Raw genomic sequence first — 26,151 nt, forward strand, 5'->3', positions numbered from 1 at the left:
GCAAGCTGCTGGAAAGGACGTTAAACTACTGACAACACTTAACATTCCAGACAAGTGACAAGCCTGGAAAGGACAGCCTAAAAGAATGTCTGGCAACAGTACGTAAGTGATTTTTCCAGATTTAGTCCAAAACACATTGGTTCCCAAAGTTCAAACTGCCAGAATGCAAGAAATTTTGAGTCTCCTCTGGCCACCACCTCCTTAGCCAAAGTTTCTGAATATTTACAAAAAGAAAACGTTTATTCAGGATCCTTTCAAACCACAGCTTTATGCTCAGACTCTTGGCAGGCAGTTTAAACTTGCACAATTCGGTATCGATAAAATTAACTGTCTGCCATAGTTTTAATTCAAAACATCAATCTATTTGTACAATTATAACAACCTCTGATGTGAAATACTAAATGAAACATTTCATTTTGCACTTCATTAATGGTTCAAGTATAACAATGTAAAAAATCCTTTCTAAAAAGCTTATAATTGGCCGGGAGCGGTGGCTCACGCCTGTAATCCCAGCACTTTGGGAGGCGGAGGCAGAAAGATCACAAGGTCAGGAGTTCAAGACCAGCCTGACCAACACGGTGAAAACCGGTCTCTACTAAAAATACAAAAATTAGCCGGGTGTGGTGGCGGACACCTGTAATCCCAGCTACTGAGGAAGCTGAGGCAGAAGAATCGCTTGAACCCAGGAGGCAGAAGTTGCAGTGAGCAGAGATCACGTCATTGCACTCCAGCCTGGGCGACAGAGAAAGGCTATGTCTCAAAAAAAAAAAAAAAAAGCTTAAAAGTTTAGATTTGAGAAGTCTTTCTAAACTAAATAAGTTAAAATAGAATTCAAATTCAGTGTAGTAAAAACAAATTCTTTTTTTTCAACAAGCATTTCACTGGTTAGGTTAAAAAGAAATTAATAAAAAATGCTAAGAAGTTCTTTTTCCATGTGTCTAGTGAGCATAAAGCAGTGGTACTTAATGAGGGGTAGGGGGTAATTTTGTACCCTAGGGGATATTTGGCACTGTCTGTGGACATTTTTGGTTGTCACAACTGGGTGGGAGGCAAGGTGTTATAGACAGTGAGTGTGTAAAAGGCCAAGAATCCTGCTAAACTTCCTACAAAACATTGGACAGCCCCCCACAACAAAGAATTATACAGCCTAAAATAGCAATACAGCCAAGGTTGGGAAACCTTGGTATAAGAGGACTGGTTAAACTTGGAAGGAAGAGTTTGTCCTTCTGTAAACCATCCCATAAATAAGGTCTCATGTGTACAGACAATCTGCTAAGAAAGCCGCAGTTCTGGCAGCTGGCAGAGCTGAAACAGAAGGGAAAATCTATGCACAGGGCCCTCAGATTTCCACCCATATTCCCCAGGAAAGGATACAGTTCCAGGAAGGGCTCTCTCTGATCTCCCAGAATGAAATCTGAGAATGAACCACAGGGCCTCACTGCTTACCTGTACCTCCTTTTTGTAGTCCCCAGCTGGCCTGGCACAGACTGACAACCCCAAATGGATGGTCAAAATTCACTGCTCTCCAGTCCCTCTGAAACCTCACTGGCAAGAAGGAAAGAAACTAAACCCCGAGGGCCCGTTATATTCCAGCGCGGTCCTGGGTATTCCACACTCATTCAGTTCCTTTTCATCATAGCAAGTGGGTATTATAATATCAGGTCCACTGTAAAAAGTGATCCCAAAGTTTCCATAGCCGGCAAATGCTAGAGCAGGGGTCTCAATAGGGGCACCTCCAAAAGCCACACCCATCCCACCACAGCTCCCAGGGGTTTCTTTCTAATCTCGAGGGTGGCCTATACCCTGGGACTATAGAGGGCCTTGGTGTGTGAAATTTTCAGAGACATTTTTAAACAGTCAAGACGCTTCTTGGCAACTGGAGGAAGTTCCTGACCTCGCGGCATTCCCTCCTCCCCATTCCCTCTCCCCCACCAATCCTATGCCAGCCTGTCTGTGTCAGGAAAGAAATCCAGCTGGACAACTCTGGCAGCCTCCTGTCGCCCTCCCCTGCCAACAATCCTGTGCCACAGCTGTTTGTCCACACTGTAAAGCACACATCCCACCAGGCCAGTCTCCCGTAAAAAATGCCTCCCTGTCCCAGGCCAAATACCCCAGTGCCGATACGTGCTTCTTCAAATCCAGGCTCCAACCCATCCCTCCATCTCATTTCCATTTTACGTGCACACATAGCCACACACTTTCACATAGCCACACTTTGGCTCCTACTGTTCCTACCCCTGAAAACCCCTTACCATTTTCTTCCCTGACAAATAACTGCTCATGCGTCACTTCAGGACTCAGCTCCACTGCTGTGTCCTTAGTAATACCTTCCCTTGTCTCTAGTTGGCCCCCCATCCCTCTTACCTTTCTGGCCATAGCACTCATCTAAGTGTCTTTTATCCAGACAACATTTAGTGTATACTTAAACCAAAAAAGTCATCACTATTTATCTGAAATTCACATTTACTTATTTTTAATTTTCATTTTTTTGGGAGACAGAGTCTCGCTCGGTAGCCCAGATTGGAGTGCAGTGGCGTGATCTCAGCTCACTGTAACCTCAGCCTGCAGGGTTCAAGTGATTCTTCTGCCTCAGCCTGCCTGTTACTTGACAGACAAAAGCAAAGCTATGATGTGAATAGCCTGAATTACTGCTGAAAAGTACATGAATGTCAAAAGTAAATTCTAACTCTGACTAGATAGGTCAGTTAATCAGTGACACAGTTCACAGCCTGTTATTAAGACATCCTATAACTGAGTCTAGAACTTTACTTACTTCTTAGTGGTAGGACAAAGACATAAGACAGAAAAAGAGGAAAACAGTAAAAAGTACTTCCTTTCAAATTCAAAATGTCATAGTCCGTACCTCCTTGTTAAAATGCCGAAACATACCATATGACTCAATTATTAATACACTGATTTTGCTGTTGCCAACCTAGGATAAGCTTCACCTATGTCTTTATCTCAGGAGCAAAGTACTGCAAGTTCAAGCAGTAAAGTGCAATTACATGTGAGAATGTCAATATAACATAACCAATCAGGTACTAAAAAACCAGAACATGTAAAATAACTATGATGTTTCTTCCCAATATTTCATTCTCATTTTTAAAAAGTAAACTTTCAGAACAATACTGTATGACATAAACAAACTCTGACTTTCAGTAAAAGTTTACTAACAGCAGGTATTAAGAATAGACTACCATGCAGATTTCACTGCCACTTACCCCTACTTTACCAGATAGAAGTCTTAAATTTCACTGCCACTTACCCCTACTTTACCAGATAGAAGTCTTAAATCTAAGCCTTTCAAACTATATTCTAGGTTACAAACACCACCAAAAAATCACCAAAGCCCTACCTACACATATACACATGCCTCTGAGATTGTTGCCTGTCGAATCTGATTTACTGAATGAGTGACCTGATTGTTTTAGCTTCAATAAACAACAATCCCTTCTAAGGACTTCAAAACACAAAATCAAGATTTTCTTTTTAAAAAAGAACAGCGGGCCAGGCACGGTGGCTCATGCCTGTAATCCCAGAACTTTGGGAGGCTGAGGCAGGCAGATCACGAGGTCAGGAGTTCAAGATTAGCCTGGCCAACATGGTGAAACCCCGTCTCTACTAAAAACACAAAAATTAGCCGGGTGTGGTGGTGGGTGTCTGTAATCCCAGCTACCTGAGAGGCTGAGGCTGGAGAATCGCTTGAACCCGGGAGGCGGAGTTCACAGTGAGCTGAGACCGCAACACTGCACTTCAGCCTGGGCAACAGAGCAAGACTGTCTCAAAAAACAAAACAAAACAAAACAAAAAAACAGCGGTATTGTTTTAGGTCATAACACTTAACATAGACCGTGTGATACACAGAAGGCAGCTCTTCGAATAGGAGCAGCCTGGCACATTTACTGGCATATATTCATGAATTTACATACCAAGTGGAAAGAACTCAGACTGTGGTTGGGTAGAATTTGGGTTCAAATGCTAACAACTCCACCACTTATTAGTTATCTGGCTCTGGGCATATTACTCATAAATTTCAGTCTTTCGTCTGTAAGTAGAAACAGCTAACACATAGGATGCTATAAGAACCACATCAAACAATGTGTGGAAACTAACAAGGAAAATGCTCAGCACACAGAATTACAATAAGCATCCATCTCCTTTCCTTCCCACTACAGCCAGAATGACAAATTTCCCTTTATCCTAAACTTACTTCTTTCTTAGACATATACCTCTCCCTTTCCACTACAATCCCCAGGGCTGCTTCAACTCCAACTTAAGCAGAGAAACTTCAGAGGTTCTTCTGACAACTACAAACTTTGTTACTCCAATCTAAGCGTGTGCCACCCTCTCCCAATCCTAACCACCACCGCTTTGATCACTCCACAGTTTAATTCAACACAGCTTTCTTTTATCTTCCTCCATCTTCCTCATTCAATCAACTACAAACTTACGCTTACCTTTCCTTTGATTGTCCCTGGTGACTATGTGTCTCTCCCTTTCTCTTCTCATCCACTCCCTCTACTCTGCATGAGTCACTCCACTGGCCTTTTATCAGGCTTTCTTGACTGACACAGATCTCTCTGATCCTTTCTGTATTCTTTCAAATTGTCCTCCTTCTTTCTGAACTGTTGCTTTTTAAAGATGGGATAATAGCATTGTGGTTGTAATTTTTTTAAAAGACTCTCAGCCGGGTGCAGTAGTTCACGCCTGCAATCCCAGCACTTTGGGAGACCAAGGTGGGCGGATCACGAGGTCAGGAGATCCCAAGACCATCCTGGCTAAAATGGTGAAACCCCGTCTCTACTAAAAATACAAAAAAATTAGCCGGGCACGGTGGCAGGCACCTGTAGTCTCAGCTACTCGGGAAGCTGAGGCAGGAGAATGGCGTGAACTCGGGAGGCGGAGCTTGCAGTGAGCCAAGATCATGCCACTGCACTCCAGTCTGGGCAACAGAGTGTGACTCTGTCTCAAAAAAAAAAAGAAAAAAGAAAAAAGAAAAAAAAAATTATCTATTAATTAAATTAGAAAATAATGGAATATCTCTGAAAATTCTGAAATACTCGGGAACTCACATACTTCTAAATCTATGAACTAAAGAAGAAACCAAAAGAGAAATTAGAACGTGATTTGAACTTAAAATGAAAACATATCAAAATTTGTGGGCTACCCCTAAAGCAGTAAAGGGAAATTTATAACACTAAACATCTATGTTGGAAAAGAAGAAAAGACTCAAATCAGCTCCTACTTTAAGAAACAAGAAAAGGAAAAGCAATGAAACACAAAGTATGGAGAAGAAAGAAAAGAATAAACATCTAAGCAAAAATCAATGAAACAGAAAACGTAAACAGAGATCAATGAAACCAAAAATCGGTTGAGAAGTCAATAAAACTGATAAACCTCTAGCCACACTCAGAAAAAAAAGAGAGGACACAAATTACCAGCATTAGGAATGGAAGGGGTGACAACACTACAGATTCTACAGCTATCAGACGATAATAAGGGACTAGTAGGAACCACTTTATGCCAGTAAATTCAAGAACTTAGATAAAATAAATGAATTTCTTGAAAGACAAACTATTGAAGCTCACTCAAAAAGTGATAAATAACTTGAATAGTTCTATATTTATTGAAGAAAATGGATTTGTAGTTAAAAACTTTCCTACAAAGAAAACCCCAGGCGTAGATGGATTCACTCAGGAATTCCACTAAAGAAGAAATAAAACAAATTCTTTACAAACTCGTCCAGAAAACTGAGACTATTTCCCAACTCATTGTATGAAGCCAGCATTACTTTGATGCCAACATCTGACAAAGACATTACTACAGATCCATATCTCTCATGAAAATAAATGTTAAAATTACAAACAAAATGTTAGCAAATTGAGTCTAACAATCTAGAAAAAAAGGGTAATACATCATAACCAAGTAGGGTTTATCCCACGAATGCAAGGTTGGTTTAATATTTAAAAATCAACCGAACAGGCTGGGCGTGGTGGTTCATGCCTGTAATCCCAGCACTTTGGGATGCCAAGGCAGGCAGATCACGAGGTCAAGAGATCAAGACCATCCTGGCTAACACGGTGAAACCCCATTTCTACTAAAAATACAAAAAATTAGCCAGGCGTGGTGGCAGGCACCTGTAGTCTCACCCACTCAGGAGGCTGAGGCAGGAGAATAGCATGAACCCAGGATGAGGAGCTTGCAGCGAGCTGAGATTGCACCACCGCACTCCAGCCTGGGCAACAGTGCAAGACTCCATCTCAAAAAAAAATCGGCCGGGCAGTGACCGACGCCTGTAATCCCAGCACTTTGGGAGGCTGAGGTGGGTGGATCACCTGAGGTCAGGAGTTCAAGACCAGCCTGGCGAACATGGCGAAACCCCACCTCTACTAAAAATACAAAAATTAGCCGGGCGTGGCGGTAATCACAGCTACTTGGGAGGCTGAGGCAGGAGAATTGCTTGAACTCAGGAGGCAGAGGTTACAGTGAGCCGGGATTATGCCACTGCACTCCAGCCTGGGTGACAGAGTGCAACCCCATCTTAAAAAAAAAAAAAAAATAGGCCGGGCGCGGTGGCTCAAGCCTGTAATCCCAGCACTTGGGAGGCCGAGACGGGCGGATCACGAGGTCAGGAGATCGAGACCATCCTGGCTAATACGGTGAAACCCCGTCTCTACTAAAAAAATACAAAAAACTAGCCGGCGAGGTGGCGGGCGCCTGTAGTCCCAGCTACTCGGGAGGCTGAGGCAGGAGAATGGCGTAAACCGGGGGGCGGAGCTTGCAGTGAGCTGAGATCCGGCCACTGCACTCCAGCCTGGGCGACACAGCGAGACTCCGTCTCAAAAAAAAAAAAAAAAAAAAAAAAAAAAAATCAAAAATCAATATAACTCACCACATTGTAAACTGAAACAGAAAAGTCATATGATCTTCTCAATACACACAGAAAAACACTAAACAAAACCCAACATTCATTCCTGATTTAAAAAATACAGGCCGGGCGCGGTGGCTCAAGCCTGTAATCCCAGCACTTTGGGAGGCCGAGACGGGCGGATCACGAGGTCAGGAGATCGAGACCATCCTGGCTAACACGGTGAAACCCCGTCTCTACTAAAAAAATACAAAAAACTAGCCGGGCGAGGTGGCGGGCGCCTGTAGTCCCAGCTACTCGGGAGGCTGAGGCAGGAGAATGGCGTAAACCCGGGGGCGGAGCTTGCAGTGAGCTGAGATCCGGCCACTGCACTCCAGCCTGGGCGACACAGCGAGACTCCGTCTCAAAAAAAAAAAAAAAAAAAAAAAAAAAAAATCAAAAATCAATATAACTCACCACATTGTAAACTGAAACAGAAAAGTCATATGATCTTCTCAATACACACAGAAAAACACTAAACAAAACCCAACATTCATTCCTGATTTAAAAAAATACAGGCCGGGCGCGGTGGCTCAAGCCTGTAATCCCAGCACTTTGGGAGGCCGAGACGGGCGGATCACGAGGTCAGGAGATCGAGACCATCCTGGCTAACACGGTGAAACCCCGTCTCTACTAAAAAAATACAAAAAACTAGCCGGGCGAGGTGGCGGGCGCCTGTAGTCCCAGCTACTCCAGAGGCTGAGGCAGGAGAATGGCCTAAACTCGGGAGGCGGAGCTTGCAGTGAGCTGAGATCCAGCCACCGCACTCCAGCCCAGGCTACAGAGCGAGACTCCGTCTCAAAACTAAATAAATAAATAAAAAATAAAAATAAAAAAATACAAAACTCCACAGAGAACCTACTAAACTTGATAAACGGCATATATGAAATATGATACTTAATGACATAAGACTATTTTCCCCATAGGATCAAAAATGAGACAAGGAAATCCACTCTTATCACGATTGAAACTGCCTTTGCAAAATTATGACTGAGACAGTGAGAGATCTAACTTAACCCCATCTTGCTTTCTAACCTCCAAGATGTCCTTGCTCATTCCTGGGTGTAGACTGAACTAACTTCAGGAGAAACTTAGTTTATAGTTTAAAACAAAGACGGTAACAGCCCTTTCCCAAAGCAGACCTCCTTCTTGCCTGGGCACTAGATTGCCTTCATAGGACTAACATTAGCCACAAGATTAGAAATTATGGTTTAGGAGTCATGCAGCTGAAGGCTACAAGATTCTGACCCTCCCTAAACTGCTCTAAGATCAGTGTTGGAGATATTTTGCAGACCCTGCACTTGATGGATCAGCTGGCACCATCCAGATGGATTAACTGGCTCATCTGATCTTGTGGCCCCCCACCCAGGAACTGACTGAGTGCTAGAAGACAGTTTCAACTCCCTTTGATTTCATCCCTAACCAATCAGCACTCTTGGCCCATTGGCTTCCCCCAACCCACCAAGCTGTCCTTAAAAACTCTGCTCTTCAAATGCTCAGGGAGACTGATTTAAGTAATAATAAAACTCTGGTCTCCCACCCAGCAGACTCTGCCTGAATTACTCTTTCTCTATTGCAATTCCCCTGTCTTGATGAATCGGCTCTGTCTAGGTGGTGGGCAAGGTGAACCCATTGGGCAGTTATACTTCTATTCATTATGTACTTAGAAGTTCTAGCCAGTGCAGTAAAGGAAGCAAAAAATAAATAAATAAAAGGCATTCAGATTGGGAAGAAAAAAGTAAACATGTCTTTATTCACAGACAGCATTGACAGAATAGCCAATGGAATCCACAAAAAAGCTTTGACAATGAATTGCATTAAGGTCTCAGGATACAAAATTAATATACAAAAAACAAATGTATTTTTATATATCAGCAATGAATAACTGGAAGCTGAAATTTACAGTATCAAAATATACGAAATACTTAGGAGTAAATCTGACCACATCCCTTCAAAAAACTGGAAAGACTTCTACACTGAAAACTACAAAATATTGTTGAGAAAAATTAAAGAGAAACTAAATAAATTGAGAAGTATACTATGGTCATGGGTTGGAAAATTCAATTTTATTATGAAGTCAATTCTTCCCCCCAAATTATCTACAGACTCAAAACAATCCCAACAGAAATTCCAGCCAGCTTTTTTGTAGAATGTGGTAAGTTGATTCCAAAACACAGAAATGCAAAAGACCTAGGACTGGTAATAGTTGAAGGTAGATGATAAATACATCACTTGGTATTTCATTCTTCTCTCTACTTTGTAAATGTTTGAAATTTTCCATAGTGAAAGTATGTTTTGAATAAAAACTGAGATGCTTCCAGGAACACATATAAATACAAAATATCCTTCCTTTAAAATTTTTATTATATTACAAAAATGGTTTCCTCTTTCACATTACCTTAAGCCTAACTCCCTGGCTTGGTTTCCCAGGCCCTATAACCAGTCCTCTCTGCTTCCTGTTCCTCTACGACAGGGGTCAACAAACCACAATCCAGGGCCAAATCTGACCCATCACTTGTCTTTTTTCGGCCCAAAAACTAAGAATGTTTTGCACTTTTAAATGGTTGGGGGAAAAAAGAATCAAAAGACTATTTTGGGCTGGACACAGAGGCTCATGCCTGTAATCCCAACACTTTGGGTGACTGAGGAGGGTGGACAGCTTGAGCCCAGAAGTTCAGGAGTTCAAGACCAGCCTGGCCAATATGGTGAAACCCAACCTCTACAAAAAATACAAAAATTAGTGGGGCGTGGTGGCGTGTGTCTGTAGTCCCAGCTACTCAGAAAGCTAAGGTGGGAGGATCCCTTGAGCCTGGGAAGTCAGGGCTGCAATAAGCTGTGATCACGTCACTGCCCTCCAGCCTGAGCAACAGAGGGACACTGTCTCAAAAAAAAAAAAAAAAAAAAGTTATGGAAACATAGATTCATTCATATCTGTAGTGTCTGTGGTTACTTTTGCACTACAATGATGGAGTTGATTAGTTGCAACACAGACGTTAAGGTCTTCAATGACTAAAACATTTACTATCTGGCCCTTGACACACAGTCTGTCAATCCCTAATTTATTATATGCCTTATTCTCCCTCAGCTAATTCCCTCACCCCAGGAATGTTCATCACTACCTCTTCTTTGTTCAAGTCCCAGCTACTCCTCAAAACCCAAAACTCCCTTCTTCCCTTTTCCCACATCCTAACCATATCAGCAGTTTGTGTGGAAGTAGGTAAGCAAAACACTATTTGTTATTATGCAAATCAAGGCATTGGAGATGCTGTCTCTATATGTACAAGGAGAGGCTGATGACACCCCAATTCATTTCCAATTTCTCAAAGCAGGTTGGCAGGCAGCACCTAGGAAGGAGAGAGCGAGCAGATGATGAAGATAGAGCACTGAGAAATTCCTCAGTAACACATGAGAGTTAATGCGTGTGTCAGTCCCCTTGTCTGCTGTCATCCTTTAGACACCAATTCAAGAAACAGCATAATTCAAAAAAGAAATGAGGAAGAAAAAGGTGATGAGGGGCAGAAGGGAAAGGGAACAGAACTTGTCACTTCACAATGGGGAGACTGTCACAAACTGTGGTGAATGGAAAACTACAGCCGGGCATGGTGGCTCACACCTGTAATCCCAGCACTTTGGAAGGCTGAGGAGGAGAGATCACTTGAGGTCAGAAGTTCGAGACCAGCCTGACCAACATGGTGAAACCCCGTCTTTACTAAAAATACAAAAAATTAGCTGGGCGTGGTGGCACATGCCTATAATCTCAGCTACTCCAAAGGCGGAAGCATGAAAATCGCTTGAACCCAGGAGGCAGAAGTTGCACTGAGCCGAGATTGTGCCACACCCTGGGTGACAGAGCGAGACTCCATCTCCAAAGAAAAGAAAACTACAGAGACTCTAACAAGCAAAGAGGCAGTCCTCCATCACTGGGAGGCCCAAGCAGAACAGCCTATGAAGGAGGGAGCATAGCAGAGCTTTAGCTTGAACGCCTCAACTCATCAGGTGTCCTGATTTCTTGAATTAGCACACAAACTGAAGTGGCAAAATCTGCTGACTTAACACTCAGGGATTACTACCTTCCTTGTGCTCCATTTGGAAACAAATATTTTTGTTTGTTTTGAAACAGGGTCTCACTCTGTCACCCAGGTTGGAGTGCAGTGCTTCAATCACAACTCACTGCAGCCTCAGTCTCTCAGATTCAAGGGATCCTCCCACCTCAGCCTCCTGAGTAGCTGGGATCACAGGCAAGTGCCACCATGCCCGACTAATTTTTTTTATTTTTATTTTTAGTAGAGGTGAGGTCTCACTATGTTGCCTGAGATGGTCTTCAACTCCTGGGCTCAAGCAATCCTCCCTCCTTGGCCTCCCAAAGTGGTGGGATTACAGGTGTGAGCCACTGTGCCCAGCCTGGAAACAAAGAAATGAATCTCTGTAACTGAAGTCCCAAATAGGAAACCCTGAGCCTTTGGGGATACTTAATTTTTTCATCTCCTCCAATTTAAAGTGGCAAATAAGGACAGGCATAGTGGCTCTCGCCTGTAATCCCAGCACTTTGGGAGGCCAAGGTCAGGAGTTCGAAACCAGCCTGGTCAACATGGTGAAACTCCCATCTCTACTAAAAATATAAAAATTAGCTGGGTGTGGTGGCACTCGCCTGTGATCCCAGCTACTCAGGAGGCTGAGGCAGGTGGATCACTTGAACCTAGGAGGCGGAGGCTGCAGTGAGCCAAGATCATGCCACTGCAGCTTGGGCAACAGAGTGAGACTCCATCTCAAAAAATAAATACATACAGTGGTAAATGAGAGAGGAAGCAGGTTTTGGAAGTGTGTAGATGCCTCAAAGGTCAGCATTTGATCTTACTGCCTATGAGTTCCCAGTAAAAGCAGAACATGGCCGGGCGCGGTGGCTCAAGCCTGTAATCCCAGCACTTTGGGAGGCCGAGACGGGCGGATCACGAGGTCAGGAGTTCGAGACCATCCTGGCTAACACAGTGAAACCCCGTCTCTACTAAAAATACAAAAAAACTAGCCGGGCGAGGTGGCGGGCGCCTGTAGTCCCAGCTACTCGGGAGGCTGAGGCAGGAGAATGGCGTAAACCCGGGAGGTGGAGCTTGCAGTGAGCTGAGATCCGGCCACTGCACTCCAGTCTGGGCGACAGAGCGAGACTCCGTCTCAAAAAAAAAAAGCAGAACATGTGAAAGGACTCTGAGGCACAAAAATACAGTTGGATAGTCCTGGGCAGGCAAGAGGAAAGCTGAGTAAATGTGTGTCTAAAACGTGCAGTTCTAGGCTGGGCACAGTGGCTTACACATGTAATCCTAGCACTTTAGGAGACAAAGGCAGGAGAATCACTTGAGCCCAGGAGTGCGAGATCAGCTTGGGCAACATAGTGAGACCTGTCTCTACAAAAATAAAAATTAGCTGTGGTGACAAGCACCTGTAGTCCCAACTACTCAGGATGCTGAGGCAAGAAAATCACTTGAGCCCTGGAGGTGGAGGTTGCAGTGAGTTATGATTGCACCATTGTTGCCCTCCAGCCTGGGCAACAGAGCAAGACCTGTTTCTAAAATAATAATAATAATAATAATGTACATTTCTAACTTCATTTCAAAGTTGAGGCCAGGTGCAGTGGCTCATGCCTGTAGCCCCAGTATTTGGGAGGCCGAGGCAAGAGGACCACTTGAGCCCAGGAATTCGAGACCAGCCTGTGCAAAATAGTGAGACCCCATCTCTAAATAAAAATAAAACAAAATAAAAAGTAAAGTCAAAATGTTTTTAAAAATCAGAACAGAAACATTGAACTGCACTACTCCTAGGCCCAACAGAGTAGGGGTTAGCACAGGCATATCTATATACAGTCTGCCCTGGCAGGAAGGACATACTTTCTTTCAGGCTTAACCACTCTAGGTGACCCAGATTATTTTAAATTACAGCGTCAACAATTTAAAGCAGGTTTTATTGTAAGGCACAATCTCAATGATTAATAGGGTGATATAATAAATACATAAAAGCTCAGGAAGAAAACAAGACTCTTGAATGGGCCCAAAAGTTCTGCCATGTTCCCCAAACTACCCTTAGTTGCATCCATCAAAACCTTCCAACACATACACATATACCTCACTCATCCTTTTGTAAAGTGTCTATTAATCACTAGATTAAGAGGATTTGAATAAAATTTATAAATGTACAAACTTTGCTACCAAGGATGGACACATTGACTTTTCTAGCTCATCAGTTTATGTCCTAGAAAAACTCCAGATCCACATATACCAGCTGTTTTCTATTTTTCATTTTATGATAGTGTTTCCACTTTCACCTGCAAAGTGACTAATACTAATACTGACTACAGTAATTTAAGTAACACCATTTGGAGTAATTTTGTCTTTAGTACTTTATTTATACTATTAAGAAAGCCACCAATGATTCAAGCTGCACTCACTGGTGAAACCCTATGCTATATATGTAATTAATTTATTTCCTGAATTCTTACCTTCCTCCACCCCCTCCATTGGAAAATAAACTCTAAGAATGCAAAAGTTTTTGTGTGTTTTGTTCAGTGCTTAGAGCAGTGCCTGGCTCGTAACAGTCAATTTCTGCTAACTTTGATGAATGAATGGTGTATTTATATTATGCAATATTACTATGAAGCCATTAAACACAATGAGTTAGAGTGATACCAGCTAATTTAATGGAATTTCCAAAGTACAAATTTAAGAAAACAAGAAGAAAAGTGTCAAAAATATGATCCCACAATTTTTTTTTCTTCCCTGAAGCAGAGTCTTGCTCTGTCATCCAGGCTATAGTATAGTGGTGCCATCATGTCTCACTGCAACCTCAAACTTCTGGGCTCAGGGAATCCTTCTCCTTCAGCCTCCCAAGTAGCTGGGACTACAGGTGTGTGCCACAACGCCCAGCTAATTTATTTTAAATAATTTTTTGTTGAGACAGGGTCTCCCTATGTTGCCCAGGATGGTCTCAAACTACTAGGCTCAAGTGATCCTCCCACCTCAGCTTCCCAAAGTGTTGGGATTACAGGTGTGAGTCACTGTGCCCAGCCTAATCCCACTTTTTAAAAAGTATACCCCAAAATCTATACACTGGTGAGAAAGTGGAGAACGTGGAATCCTCATACACAGAATGTAAAATGGTACAGCTCTGGAAAACATTTTAGCAGTTTCTCAAAATGTTTAACATAGCTACTACACAACCCAGCAATTCAACTCCTACATATATACCTAAGAGAACTGAAAGGATTATGTCCACACAAAAATTTGCAGAGGAACTTGTATACACTTGTTCTCAGTAGCATTATTCATAACAGCCCAAAGTGGCAAAAACGCAAATGTTCATCAACTGATGAACAAATAATGAACTATCATTCAGCCATATAAGAAATGAAGTGCTAATACATGCTACAACAGGGATAGACCTCGATAACATTATGCTAAATGAAAAAAGCCAGACAAAAAGTCACATGTTGAATGATTCCATTTATATAAAATACCTAGAATAGGCAAATCCACCGAGACACAAAGATCAGTGACTGCCCAGAGCCAGAGGGAGTGATGAATGTGAAATGACTACTAATGAGTACAGACTTCTTTTTGAGGTATTGAAAATGTTATGGAATCAGATAGTGGTGATCAATGCATAACTTTGTGAATATACCAAAAACCACCTGAAAGGTACATTTTAAAAGCCTGAACTTTAAAGTATGTGAATTTTATCTCCATAAACCTGTTATTTTGTTAGTATATGCTTATTTGCAAATGAATACATGGATAATGAGGAATAATATGAAAGGCTAATGACAACCCTGGTGATAGGGTACAGGAGACTGGGAGAGGAAAGTAAGTGTTGGGGTAGAAAAAGACAAAAAATAAAAGGCTAAAACAATAATCCAGGGCCAGAGGCCATGGGTTGGGGGATAGAGCAATTCTAAGTGTACAAAGAAATGAGCATAAATCATAAAAATGAGGGAACTAGGGTTGAAAAATTCAGCAAGTAGTTTGTAACGGGGGAGAGGAGGCAAACCTAAGTAACTGCAATGATTCAATGGAGTTTGCAGAAAATGCAGAAGGGAGAGAAAAACAATGAAAAAAATGGGGCAGAAGATTTAAAATTGGCTCTACCCCACCAAAGTTTCAAAAAGCATGAAAGAAGAAAATTCAATTGCTCCTGGGCAAGAATTCTTGGGCCCAGTGGGGTAGAACCAAACCATGATAAGGAGACACCAGTGTTTTGTAAGCAAGAGATTATATTAAGGAGAGAAAAGTAGCATTTATTGGGAGAAAAGGTCTCACTGTGATTGTTCTGGAATAAAGTAGCCCCATCAGATTGCCTCAGGAATTCATGGTGGAAGAGGTGCCACTGGAAAATGGCTTAGTCGGGATCTTCCCTGAGAACACTAGAAGAGAGAGAGGAAGAACAGAATAGCTTTAAATTTTAGCAGATATTTATTTTTCTTGTTTGATTAAAATAAACCTTATTGGCTTATTTTTTGAGAGACTGGGGTCTTGTAATGCTGCCCAAGCTAAACTCAAACTCCTAGGCTCAAGAGATTCTCCCACTTCAGCCTCCTGAATAGCTGGCACTACAGGTGCACACCACTGGGCCCAGTGTCATGGCTATTTCTTGACAAATCTTGACAATGCCACCAGCATGTTTTTCTTTAGAGACAGAGTCTCACTTTGTAGCCCAGGCTGGAGAGCAGTGGTGTGATCCTAGCTCAATGCAGCCTCAAACACCTGGGCTCAAGAGATCCCCCTGCCTCAGCCTCTCAAGTAGCTGAGACTACAGGTGCGTACCACCACACCTGGCTAGTTATAAAATGTTTATTTGTAGAGACAGGGTCTCACTATATTGCTCAGGCTGGTCTCGAACTCTTGGCCTCAAGCAATCCTCTCCTCTTCACCTCCCAAAGCCCTGAAATCATAGGTATGAGCCATCACATCCAGGCTGTCACCAGTTTCTTTGCATACTTCTTTCCGAGGCTTGACCAACACCTTTACTTTCTTTTGTGTACAGCTCAGCATTTAAAAAAAAAAAGTTTAGGCTAGGCACAATGGGTAAAGCCTGTAATCCCAACATTTAGGGTGGCCAAGGCGGGAGGTTTGCTTGAACCCAGGAGTTCCACACCAGCCTGGGCAAGACGGCGAGACCGTGACTCTCCAAAACAATTTTTGAAAATTAGCCAGGTGTGCTGGTGCGGGCCTGCAGTCCCAGCTAGTGAGACGGCTAAGGCAAGAGGAACTCTTGAGCCCAGGAATTCAAGGCTATGGTGAGCTGTGTTCACCACTCCAGCCTGGGTAATAGGGTGAGACCCAGTCTCTGAAAACAATTAAAAATAAAAAAAGTTTAATAATGAGTCTTCTTTTTAGAGGCAATGTATTTTTCCTCTTTAACTTTTTGTTTTCCTTAGGCTATACGCACAACAGACAAAGTTGAAATTTAATCTTAATCTCTTAAACCCTTACTGTTCAAACACATCACCTTAAAAAAAAAAAAAAAGGTGAAAGCTGTACAAGAAAAAAAAGGGAAGTAATCTGTGCCAAATGCACATTCCTTCCAGAATTTGGGACAAAAATGATGCCTACCTGGTTTCTGGGTGCTAAAATAAGACATTAGAGACACTCCCCTCCTTCAAGAAATAAGACTGGAATCAGACACTAAGATACAATTACATAGACTTTGAAAGTTGGTATGCACTACTGGGAGGTGTCTCACAGCTGGCAGGGTCAAGTGCAACTAGAATAAATGTTCCTAAGGGCAGGAACTAAGTGGCTCACTTCCTCTGTAACACTGCCGTGCCCAGCACTGTACCAGCACAAAAGATTGAACAACTTTCTGTCAAGCCACACACTTACGGTCTCGTCGTCCAGTGGAGGCCGCAGACGAGACATAGTGTGCCAAATCCCAAATGCACAGGATGCCAGACAAGTCTGCAGGAGGCAGGAGGACTAGGGAAGCCTTCCAGACAAGGTAATGCCTGAACTGAGCTGTTTTTCTTTTGAGTCTGGAACATTAATTTAATTGGAAGAAAACAAGGGACATGAAAAGGGCAAAGAAATAAGAAAATGAGCTGAGTTTTGAAGGCAATGATCAGATGAAGTGAGAGAAGAATATTCCAGCAGAGGGAGACAAGGAGACTGGAGAGATTTCAAGGGGCCAAGAGCTGTTCATTGCAGCTCAGTGAAGCACCTAAACAGAGATGGGGAAGGAGAACAGGGGTCAAAGCCCAGTATTGAAGTGTTCTGGATACCAAGCTAAGGAGACCTTATTATGAAGGTAGGGGGGCTGTTGAAGGGTTTAAACGGGAGAGTGACTGTGAACAGATTAATAGTTTGGGAAGATACAGGCAGAAGTAAACCTCAGGATTTAACCAAAAAATAAAGGACAGAACCACAATGAAGATGTTGGAAAAGATCAGGAAAAACACTGTTAAAAGATATTCACTCTCTTCTCTTATTTACAGATTTCCTTTATGGAGTTACCAGATTATCTTTGAAAATAGAGAACTCAGAAGTGGCTGAGAGCAGTCAAGTCTTCAGAATGTAAAAACTACTATTCTGAAGAAGTAGATATGACATTACTAATTTCAATTCAAGATGCTTTAAAAATGTGCCTTTTGATACATTGCAGGTTTTAAGACTATGTCACAATAACTCTAAACCTTATTTGAGATTAAGAGAAAAGCACTATAAATTTTAAAGGCTTGACAGACACAGGGATTATCTCTTATGTTCACTTTGGAACAGATCGTAACCGTCCCTCCCCCTCAACATACCCAAAATACATTGTTTAAGCCTACTTTCTTAATGGTCATGTTATTTCACAGCAAAAGACTGAGGTCACAATGATTTCTGAGTTGACAGAAAACCCCATGGGGGTTGGTTACCTCGCAGCTAGTCTATTCAGTACTAACAATTCCTACCACCAGAAGGAACTTCCCTGCCTAGGCTTATTTTGTTGGCACACCACAACACAAAAAAATCTCCTGGGGCCAGGTGAGGTGGCTCATGCCTGTAATCCCAGCACTTTGGGAGGCCGAGGCGGGCAGATCAGCTGAGGTCGAGAGTTCCAGACCAGCCTAACCAACATGGAGATACCCTGTCTCTACTAAAAATACAAAATTAGGCAGGGGTGGTGGCACATGCCTGTAATCCCAACTACTTGGGAGGCTGAGGCAGGAGAATCACTTGAACCCGGGAGGTGGAGGTTGTGGTGAGCCGAGATTGAGACATTGGACTCCAGCCTGGGCAACAAGAGTGAAACTCTGTCTCAAAATAAAATATCTCCTGACATTTTATATCTAATAAGAAAAGATCTATTTAACAATGATCAGAATAGGAACATCTTTAATGCCAGGCAAACTTAACAGCTTTCTCAGTAGATTTCTCAGTAGACTGTGACAAATGACCTTGAAATAAACTCATATTTACTCTTAAGAAATAATCTAAATTTGAATCTTCTTAAAAGCAAAAGCTCCAGGAACTTTTTCCTGAACTCCCTAACAACAGCAGCAAACAAGAGACTCTTGGCTCTCTTTATTTTTAAAAATCACAATAACTAATCTTGTATTTGCTACTTACATTTACCATATATCACCATTTACTGTCACCATCATTTCATAAAAGATGCTTTATTTTAACACCAAGAGAACAGGACTTCTTTTTTAGAAAGGACAGTCCTTCAATCGAATAAATTTAATTGTATAAAAAGTCTCCCAATATTGTCCTTTTTTTCTTATTTCTGTTCCCTTACTGAGCTGAGCAGTTTGCGTAATACCACACGCAGGTTAGTCATGTGATTTAAATATGTATATGACAGTAATTTTGATACTATCACTTAAATCATTCGAAATATCAGATGCATTGTGTGTCAAGTCAGTTATAGAGAACCACTGCTTCAGAGAAATCACATCTGAGGAGGAAACACTGCAGATACACACCTCCTAAAAGTTCATATTTGAAACAGAAATCTTGATACAAACTTCACTTTAACTACAACTGTAATTGTAATTATTACAGTTATTCTCCACTCACTAGATACCATACTTGACACTCAAGTATTTGGTTGGCTACCAACGTGCACCAGTGATAAAGGTTTCCTATGGCACAACATTCACTTTCTTACTGAAAATGTCAAGAAAACCCCTATACACCTGCAACCATTAGGAAGCATTCTCCAGCTATCTAAAAAGTCGCTGAGTCGGCTAGGCGACACTGTGTGGTGTACACTAAATCAAAGGGGAAAAGGTGTTTTTATGGAGGAAAAAAATACTGGATTAGCCATTTATTCATAGAAACAATTTTACCAACAATTCTTCTCCTTTCACTATATACCCTTCTATATTGGTTTATTTTATAACATGCATGTATACTGTAACGGCTGTGTTTTGGGGTTTTTTTTCCTTTTTTGAGAGGGAGTCTCATTCTGTCGACCAGGGTGGAGTGCAGTGGCGAGACCTCGGTTCACTGCACCCTCTGCCTCCTAAGCAATTCTCCTGCCTCCGCCTCTGGAGCCGCTGGGATCACAAGCATGTGCCATCACGCCCGGCTAATTTTTATATTTTTTGTAGAGACGGAGTTTCACCATGTTGATGAGGCTGTTATCAAACTCTTGACCTCAAGCGATCTGCCCGCCTCGGCCTCCCAAACTACCGAGATTACAGGTGTGAGCCACCATGCTCTGTCTTGTTATGTCTAGTTTTTGTTTTTTTGAGACGGAGTCTGGCTCTGTCGCCCAGGCTGGAGTACAGTGGCGCAAAATGGCTCACTGCAACCTCCGTCTCCCCGGTTCAAGCGATTCTCCTGCCTCACCCTCCTGAGTAGCTGGGATTACAGACGCGCGCCACCACGCCCAGCTAATTTTTGTATTTGTAGTAGAGACAGGATTTCACCATGTTGGTCAGGCTGGTCTTGATCTCCTGACTTCAGGTGATTCGCTCGCCCCGGCCTCCGGAAGTGCTGGGATTACAGGCGTGAGGCACCACGCCTGGCTCGGCTTTTAATTATGAAGAAAAAATTACTAAAGTCCCTCTGGTATCACCTACATAGGCAAAACTGCAGTCCCCCTCCACTCCCCGAAGCCACCAGAAATGACTGCTGTTGTCTACAAAGTCTATAGCTCTGATTTCATCGCAGGATGTGTCCTACTGGGTTAGAGCAATTGTCATTTTTTAAAGGCTTGTATCTGTTATAAACTTGGGAAATATTATCAAAGGCTTAAGAGGCTCTTTGGACAAAAGAAAACACTGTTCCCTGAAATCACCTGGGCAGTATTCAAGGGAATCTTTTCCTTGCCCTTCCTGTACTTGGGACAAATGATCAAGGACATCAACAAATCAAGGTTCCCTGCATTTGAATGATCACAGAATTTTTGCGTGTTCTGTACATGTGCTAAAACTACTGGAAACTGATTTCTTTTCGTCATCTCCAGGACAGCTTGCCCAACATGCCGGGTGACTATGATGTCTCAGACTTAACTACTTAAGGTACTACAATTACCAAATTCCTGGAAACGCAAAACTCCTCAGCCAGGCACCGGATTATTCACATCCAACCTGATGCAATTAACCTCGTCTCAAGAAGAAAGGACGCTCCGTCCGCCTGGGGCGCCGGCCACAGCAGAAGCAGCACCCGCAGCAGGCCTGGGGTCCGCCGCCCGTGGCCCCTGCTGCCCGCGCTGCGCCCTTGGGGCCACTGAACAACGCCGTCCCCGCCCCAGGCAGGGGACCCAGGAGATCGGGCGGCAGCCCCAGCCTCTCCTGTAGCGCCCGAAAGGCAAGCACGAGGGTCGCACCCGACCTGTCCGCACACAGACGAGCCGCAAGCACGGTCGCAGAAACAGCTGAACCCCAACACCAACGGACGGAGGCCCGTGGGTCTAGGCGGCGAAGGCTGCGGGTTGTCCCAGGAGCCCCGGAGCCCAGAATGAGGACGGCGCGGGAAGAGAAAGGCGCAGGCGCGGGACACACTGGAGGGGCCCAGGAGTAGGGAGGGCGCAGGCGCGGGGCCTGCCGGGGTCTGCGGGGACGCCCAGGCGCGGCCGCGCGGGCGGCGCTGAGGCGATAAACCAACCCGCCAGCGAACACTGCGGGAACCCGGCCGTGGCTCTTACCGCGCGGCACCGCATCGCTCCCTCGCAATCTTCTGGTTGGGCTGGGCGGAGAGCTCACCCGGTGGCTCAGCAAAGACCCGTTGAGTCCGGCCTCAAGGCAGCAGCCAACCCCACGGCGCCGCTTGCCGGGCCCGCCCTGCCTCCCTCGCGGCCCCCGCCCTTGGCCCGCCCCTTCGCGCCCAGCAGGCCTGCGGCCGCCTGAGCAGGCGCCGTGTGGGCCCCGCCCACCTTCCTTCACTGCGCAGGCGCCGCTGTCCCCCCAATCCCCAGCTCGCGTCCCTCCGGCACTGGGTCGCGCAGGCGCCCTGCTACTCGGTCGCTCAAAAAAAAAAAAAAAAAAAAAGCCGGCCAGCCGGTGCGCATGCGTCAGGTCTTGGGCTGGAGCCCGGCAAGACCGGTCGCTTCAGAGGCCTACCTGGCCCCTGCCGAATGATGCTCAGAGTCCGCTAGTCCCAAAGGCGCTCATCAGCGTGTTTACCGTGTGCCAAGGACTGTCCTAGGCATGAGCCAGACAGTGGTGAGGAAAACACAAAGCCCTGTCCTACTGGCGCTCCGGGTACATAGGGAACAGACAAAAAAAAAAAAAAAAAAAAGCGAGCAATATATACATATAATTAATAAAGAAATTCTGGTAGAGTTCCAATTCCATCGGCCCCCATCCGGGCCACCCTGCCGCCTTAGCGGCTGCTCCTCCCCAGAATGCTTATGCCTAAGAAGAGCCGGCTTGCCATTTAAACTCCTTTTTAAGGAGGAAGTCACCGAGGTCAAGAAGGATGTCCACCTGCCATAAGCACCTGGAACTGGCAGCACAAGAATGTGCCCGGCCAGGCGCGGTAGCTCACGCCTGTAATCCCAGCACTTTGGGAGGCCGAGGCAGGCGGATCACGAGGTCAGGAGTTCAAGACGGGCCTGGCCAAGATGGTGAAACCCCGTGTCTACTAAAAATACAAAAATATTGGCTGGGTGCTGTGGCAGACACCTGTAATCCCAGCTAGTCGGGAGGCTGAGGCAGAAGAATTGCTTGAACCCAGGGAGCGGAGATTGCAGTAAGCCGACATCGCACCCCTGCACTCCAGACTGGGCGACACAGTGAGACTCATCTCAAAAAAAAAAAAAGGGCCGGGCGCGGTGGCTCAAGCCTGTAATCCCAGCACTTTGGGAGGCCGAGACGGGCGGATCACGAGGTCAGTAGATCGAGACCATCCTGGCTAACACAGTGAAACCCCGTCTCTACTAAAAAATACAAAAAACTAGCCGGGCGTAGTGGCGGGCGCCTGTAGTCCCAGCTGCTCGGGAGGCTGAGGCAGGAGAATGGCGTAAATCCGGGAGGCGGAGCTTGTAGTGAGCTGAGATCCGGCCACTGCACTCCAGCCTGGGCGACAGAGCGAGACTCCGTCTCAAAAAAAAAAAAAAAAAAAAAAAGAATGTGCTCAACATTCATGTCATGAAGGCCATGCAGTCTTTCAAGTCCCAAGGCTACTACATGAAGGAACAGTTTGCCTGGAGACATTTCTACTGGTACCTTATCAATGAGAGTATCCAGTATCTCGGTGATTATCTTCATCTGCCCCCGCATATTGTGCCTGCCACCCTACTCTACAGCTGTCCAGGGACTGGCAGGCCTCGTCCTAAAGGTCTGGAGGGTGAGTGACCTGCAAGACTCACAAGAGGGGAGGCTGACAGAGATACATACAGAGGGAGTGCTGTGCCTCCTGGTGCCGACAAGAAAGCCGAGGCTGCGGCTGGGTCAGCAACCGAATTCCAGTTTACAGGCGGATTTGGTTGTGGACGCGGTCAGCCACCTCACTAAAATTGAAAAGGATTATTTTGCATTGAATAAACTTACAGTCAAAAAACTTAAAAAAAAAAAGAAAAAAATTATATAATGTTGCAAATGACCCCGTTGCAATGATCATACAGGTTTTTTTCCTTTGAAGTTTGTACTACTTTAATAGTTTTTTCTTTTATTACATCATCTTAGTTTCCTAGAAAAACCACAACGTGGTTGTGATACATGTTTAATCCATTGCTGGATTATTTGCTAATATTTTATTTAGCGTTTTTGCATATATGTCCATAAGAAGTTAGTCTATACTTTTACCTCCTTGTATTATTGATGTCTGGTTTGGTATTAAGCCTATACTAAATTCACAATGAGTTGGGGAGAATTCCATTTGCTTCTTTTTCTGAAAGATGATGTAGGCTGGGCACTGTTGCTCACGCTTGTAATTCTAGCGTTTTGAGAGGCTGAGGTGGGCAGATTACCTGAGGTCGGGAGTTCAAGAACAGCCTGGCCAACATGGTGAAACCCCAGCTCTACTAAAAATACAAAAAATTAGCCAGGTGCACCTGTAATCCCAGCTACTCTGGAGGCTGAGGCAGGAGAATCACTTGAACCTCCGAAGTGGAGGTTGCAGTGAGCCGCGATCATGCCACTGCACTCCAGTCTGGGCTACAGAGAGAGACTTCATCTCAAAAATTAATTAATTTTAAAAAATTATGTAGAAGATAAAAACTTTATGTTCTTTTTAATGTTTGCTGGACATGTCTATAAAATCATCTGGGCCAGGTGCTTTTCTTTGGTTTTGTTTTTTGTGAGATTTTTGAGGGGATGGGATGCAGATTTTAAAATAAACCTTCAGTTCCTTTAATGGTTCTAGATCTAGACAAACTTTTCTGTTTCTTCCTACTTCACTTTTTATATTTTTCTTTTGATACAGAATTTCTCTGTTGCCCAGGCTCTACTGCAGTCACGCGATCTCGGCTCACTGCAACCTCCGCCTCCCAGGTTCAAGTGATTCTCCCACCTCAGGCTCCTGAGTAACTGGGATTACAAGCATGAGCCACCACGCCCAGCTAATTTTTGTATTTTTAGTAGAGTTGGGGTTTTACTATGTTGGCCAGGCTGGTCTCGACCTCCTGAGGTCAGGTGATCCGCCAACCTCGTCCTCCCAAAGTGCTAGGATTACAGGCGTTAGCCACCTCACCTGGCCTGAAGTTATATTTTTTCCATAAAACTGTTTTGATATTTTCAAAAATCACTGGCATAACCTGGTTTATGTAATGTCATTATGATTTTTGTCTTAATAATATTTATTTATCATTTTTTTTGAGATTGAGTCTCGCTCTGTTGCCCAGGCTAGAGTGCAGTGGCCTGATCTTGGCTCACTATGACTTCTGCCTCCCAGGTTCAAGCGATTCTCATGCCTCAGCCTCCCGAGTAGCTGGAATTACAGGCACCCGCCACCACACCCAGCTAATTTTTGTGGGGTTTTTTGTTTGTTTTGGTTTTTTTGTTGTTTTTTTGAGACAGAGTTTCGCTTTCGTTGCCCAGGCTGGAGTACAATGGCACAATCTCGGCTCACCACAACCTCCACCTCCCGGGTTCAAGCAATTCTCCTGCCTCAGCCTCCTGAGTAGTTGGGATTACAGGTGTGCACCACTATACCAGGCTAATTTTATATTTTTTGTAGAGATGGGCGTTCTACATGTTGGTCACGCTGGTCTCAAACTCCTGACCTCAGGTAATCCTCCCGTCTCAGCCTCCCAAAGTGCTAGGATTGCAGAGGTGAGCCACCACGCCTGGCCATTTTTATATTTTTAGTAGAGATGGAGTTTCATCATGTTGGCCAGGCTGGTCTCAAACTCCTGACCTCAAGTGATCCGCCAGTCTTGGCCTCCCAAAGTGCTAGGATTACAGGCAAGAGCCACCGCACCCGGCCTAGCCACCACGCCTGGCCCATTTATTTCTAAATAGACAATACATTTGTATATTTCAAAATTCAGAAGGCACCATCTCAACCCCATCCCTATTCCTGTAGTTTCTCAGATGCAACCAAATATGTTCAGTTTCTTGGTATCTTTCTAAAGATAGTTTATGAATATGAACAAATATCCAAATAAATATGTTCTTTTGCTTTTTTAAAAAAATACAAATGGTGCTTTATTATACATATTGATCTGTTCCTTTCTCTTTCTTTCTATTATTTTGTTTTATTTTTTGAGACAAGGTCTTGCTCTGTGGCCTAAGCTGGAGTATAGTTGTGCAATCTGAGCTCACTGCAGCCTTGACTTCCCGGGTTCAAGCGATCCTCCCACCTCAGCCTCCCGAGTAGCTGGGACTATAGGGACATGCCACCAAGCCCGGATAATTTTTGTATGTGTTGTAGAGGCAGAGTTTCACCATGTTGCCCAGGCTGGTCTCAAACTCTTGGGCTCCAGTGATCTGCCCACGTAGGTCTCCCAAAGTGCTGAGACTACAGACATGAGCCACCATGCCCGGCCTCCACCTGTTATAGTGGACCTGATATTAAAATACCCACCTCCTATGATAAAAAGGAACTGAATGAGTGTGGAATCTAGGACCGTGTTGGCTTATAATGGGCCCTTGGGGTTTAGTTTAATAGCAAATTACAAGGTGCCCATTCTTCAAAACCTTCTATAGACATCTTCCAGGAAACTGCCATGGATAAATATCTGCACATCAAAGCAAAACTTTAGGGACAAACTACATCAGTCTTCACTTGTGAATTTTGCATCTATGATGCAAATGACACCCCCTCTAAAGTGTTACCCTTCTGCAGTGCACTACCTGGGCAACTGTCCTCAGCAAAGTTAGAGCAATCTGCAGGAACTGAGTGGTGCCTGCCGCCTTTACAGAGGCATAAGTTTTCAACTTGCCACAGTCTGCACCATTCTGCTTTGTGCTGTGCCTGGTCCATTTTACTCACTGATATTAGCCAACATCTGAAGGTGTTTAAGTTTGACCATTGACCTCTCATTTCATAGTGAACTTCAGAGAGGTGAAAGGATTCACCCAAGATCACTCAGGAAGTGTGCAGTGTCAGCAAGTTAGCAGTAAGTCAAAACTAGGCCTTGAGTCTCTTGTCACTTCAGAGCAGGACTCTTACTGCAGCTACCTCTCTCACCAGATGGTCCAAGGCATTCAGTTGTCTCTGGCTTTGGTGGTTGTGGGAGGGGTGGATCAGAGATGCTCTGGGCCACATTATGGCTCTAGGCCACATGCAAGCAAGCTGGAAACTGAATTGCCTCTGCAGCTGCAGAAGACTAATTTCTATATTGATGTTTGGAAAAACTAACAGCTAGAAAACACCACTCAACTCATTTTT

At 44.1% G+C, this 26,151-nt stretch overlaps 1 protein-coding gene across 7 annotated transcripts in view; it reads right to left on the reverse strand.

Annotated features, from left to right (window-relative positions):
* The window catches only part of SPECC1L (sperm antigen with calponin homology and coiled-coil domains 1 like), a 150,883-nt gene extending 129,560 nt beyond the window's left edge, over window positions 1-21,323 (reverse strand). Inside the window, exons 1-3 of one of the 7 annotated variants that reach the window (XM_033232723.1) lie at window positions 21,023-21,322; window positions 16,768-16,916; window positions 15,205-15,308 (exon numbers count right to left, since the gene is read on the reverse strand). The gene's annotated coding sequence lies outside the window, so the exon portion shown is untranslated. The other 6 variants (XM_033232726.1, XM_033232721.1, XM_033232724.1 and 3 more) reach the window with 6 other exon arrangements.
* Between the last annotated feature and the right edge of the window lie 4,828 nt (window positions 21,324-26,151).

This window comes from Trachypithecus francoisi, unplaced genomic scaffold, assembly GCF_009764315.1.
Source record: "Trachypithecus francoisi isolate TF-2019V2 unplaced genomic scaffold, Tfra_2.0 Lachesis_group14, whole genome shotgun sequence".
Lineage (NCBI taxonomy): Eukaryota > Metazoa > Chordata > Mammalia > Primates > Cercopithecidae > Trachypithecus > Trachypithecus francoisi.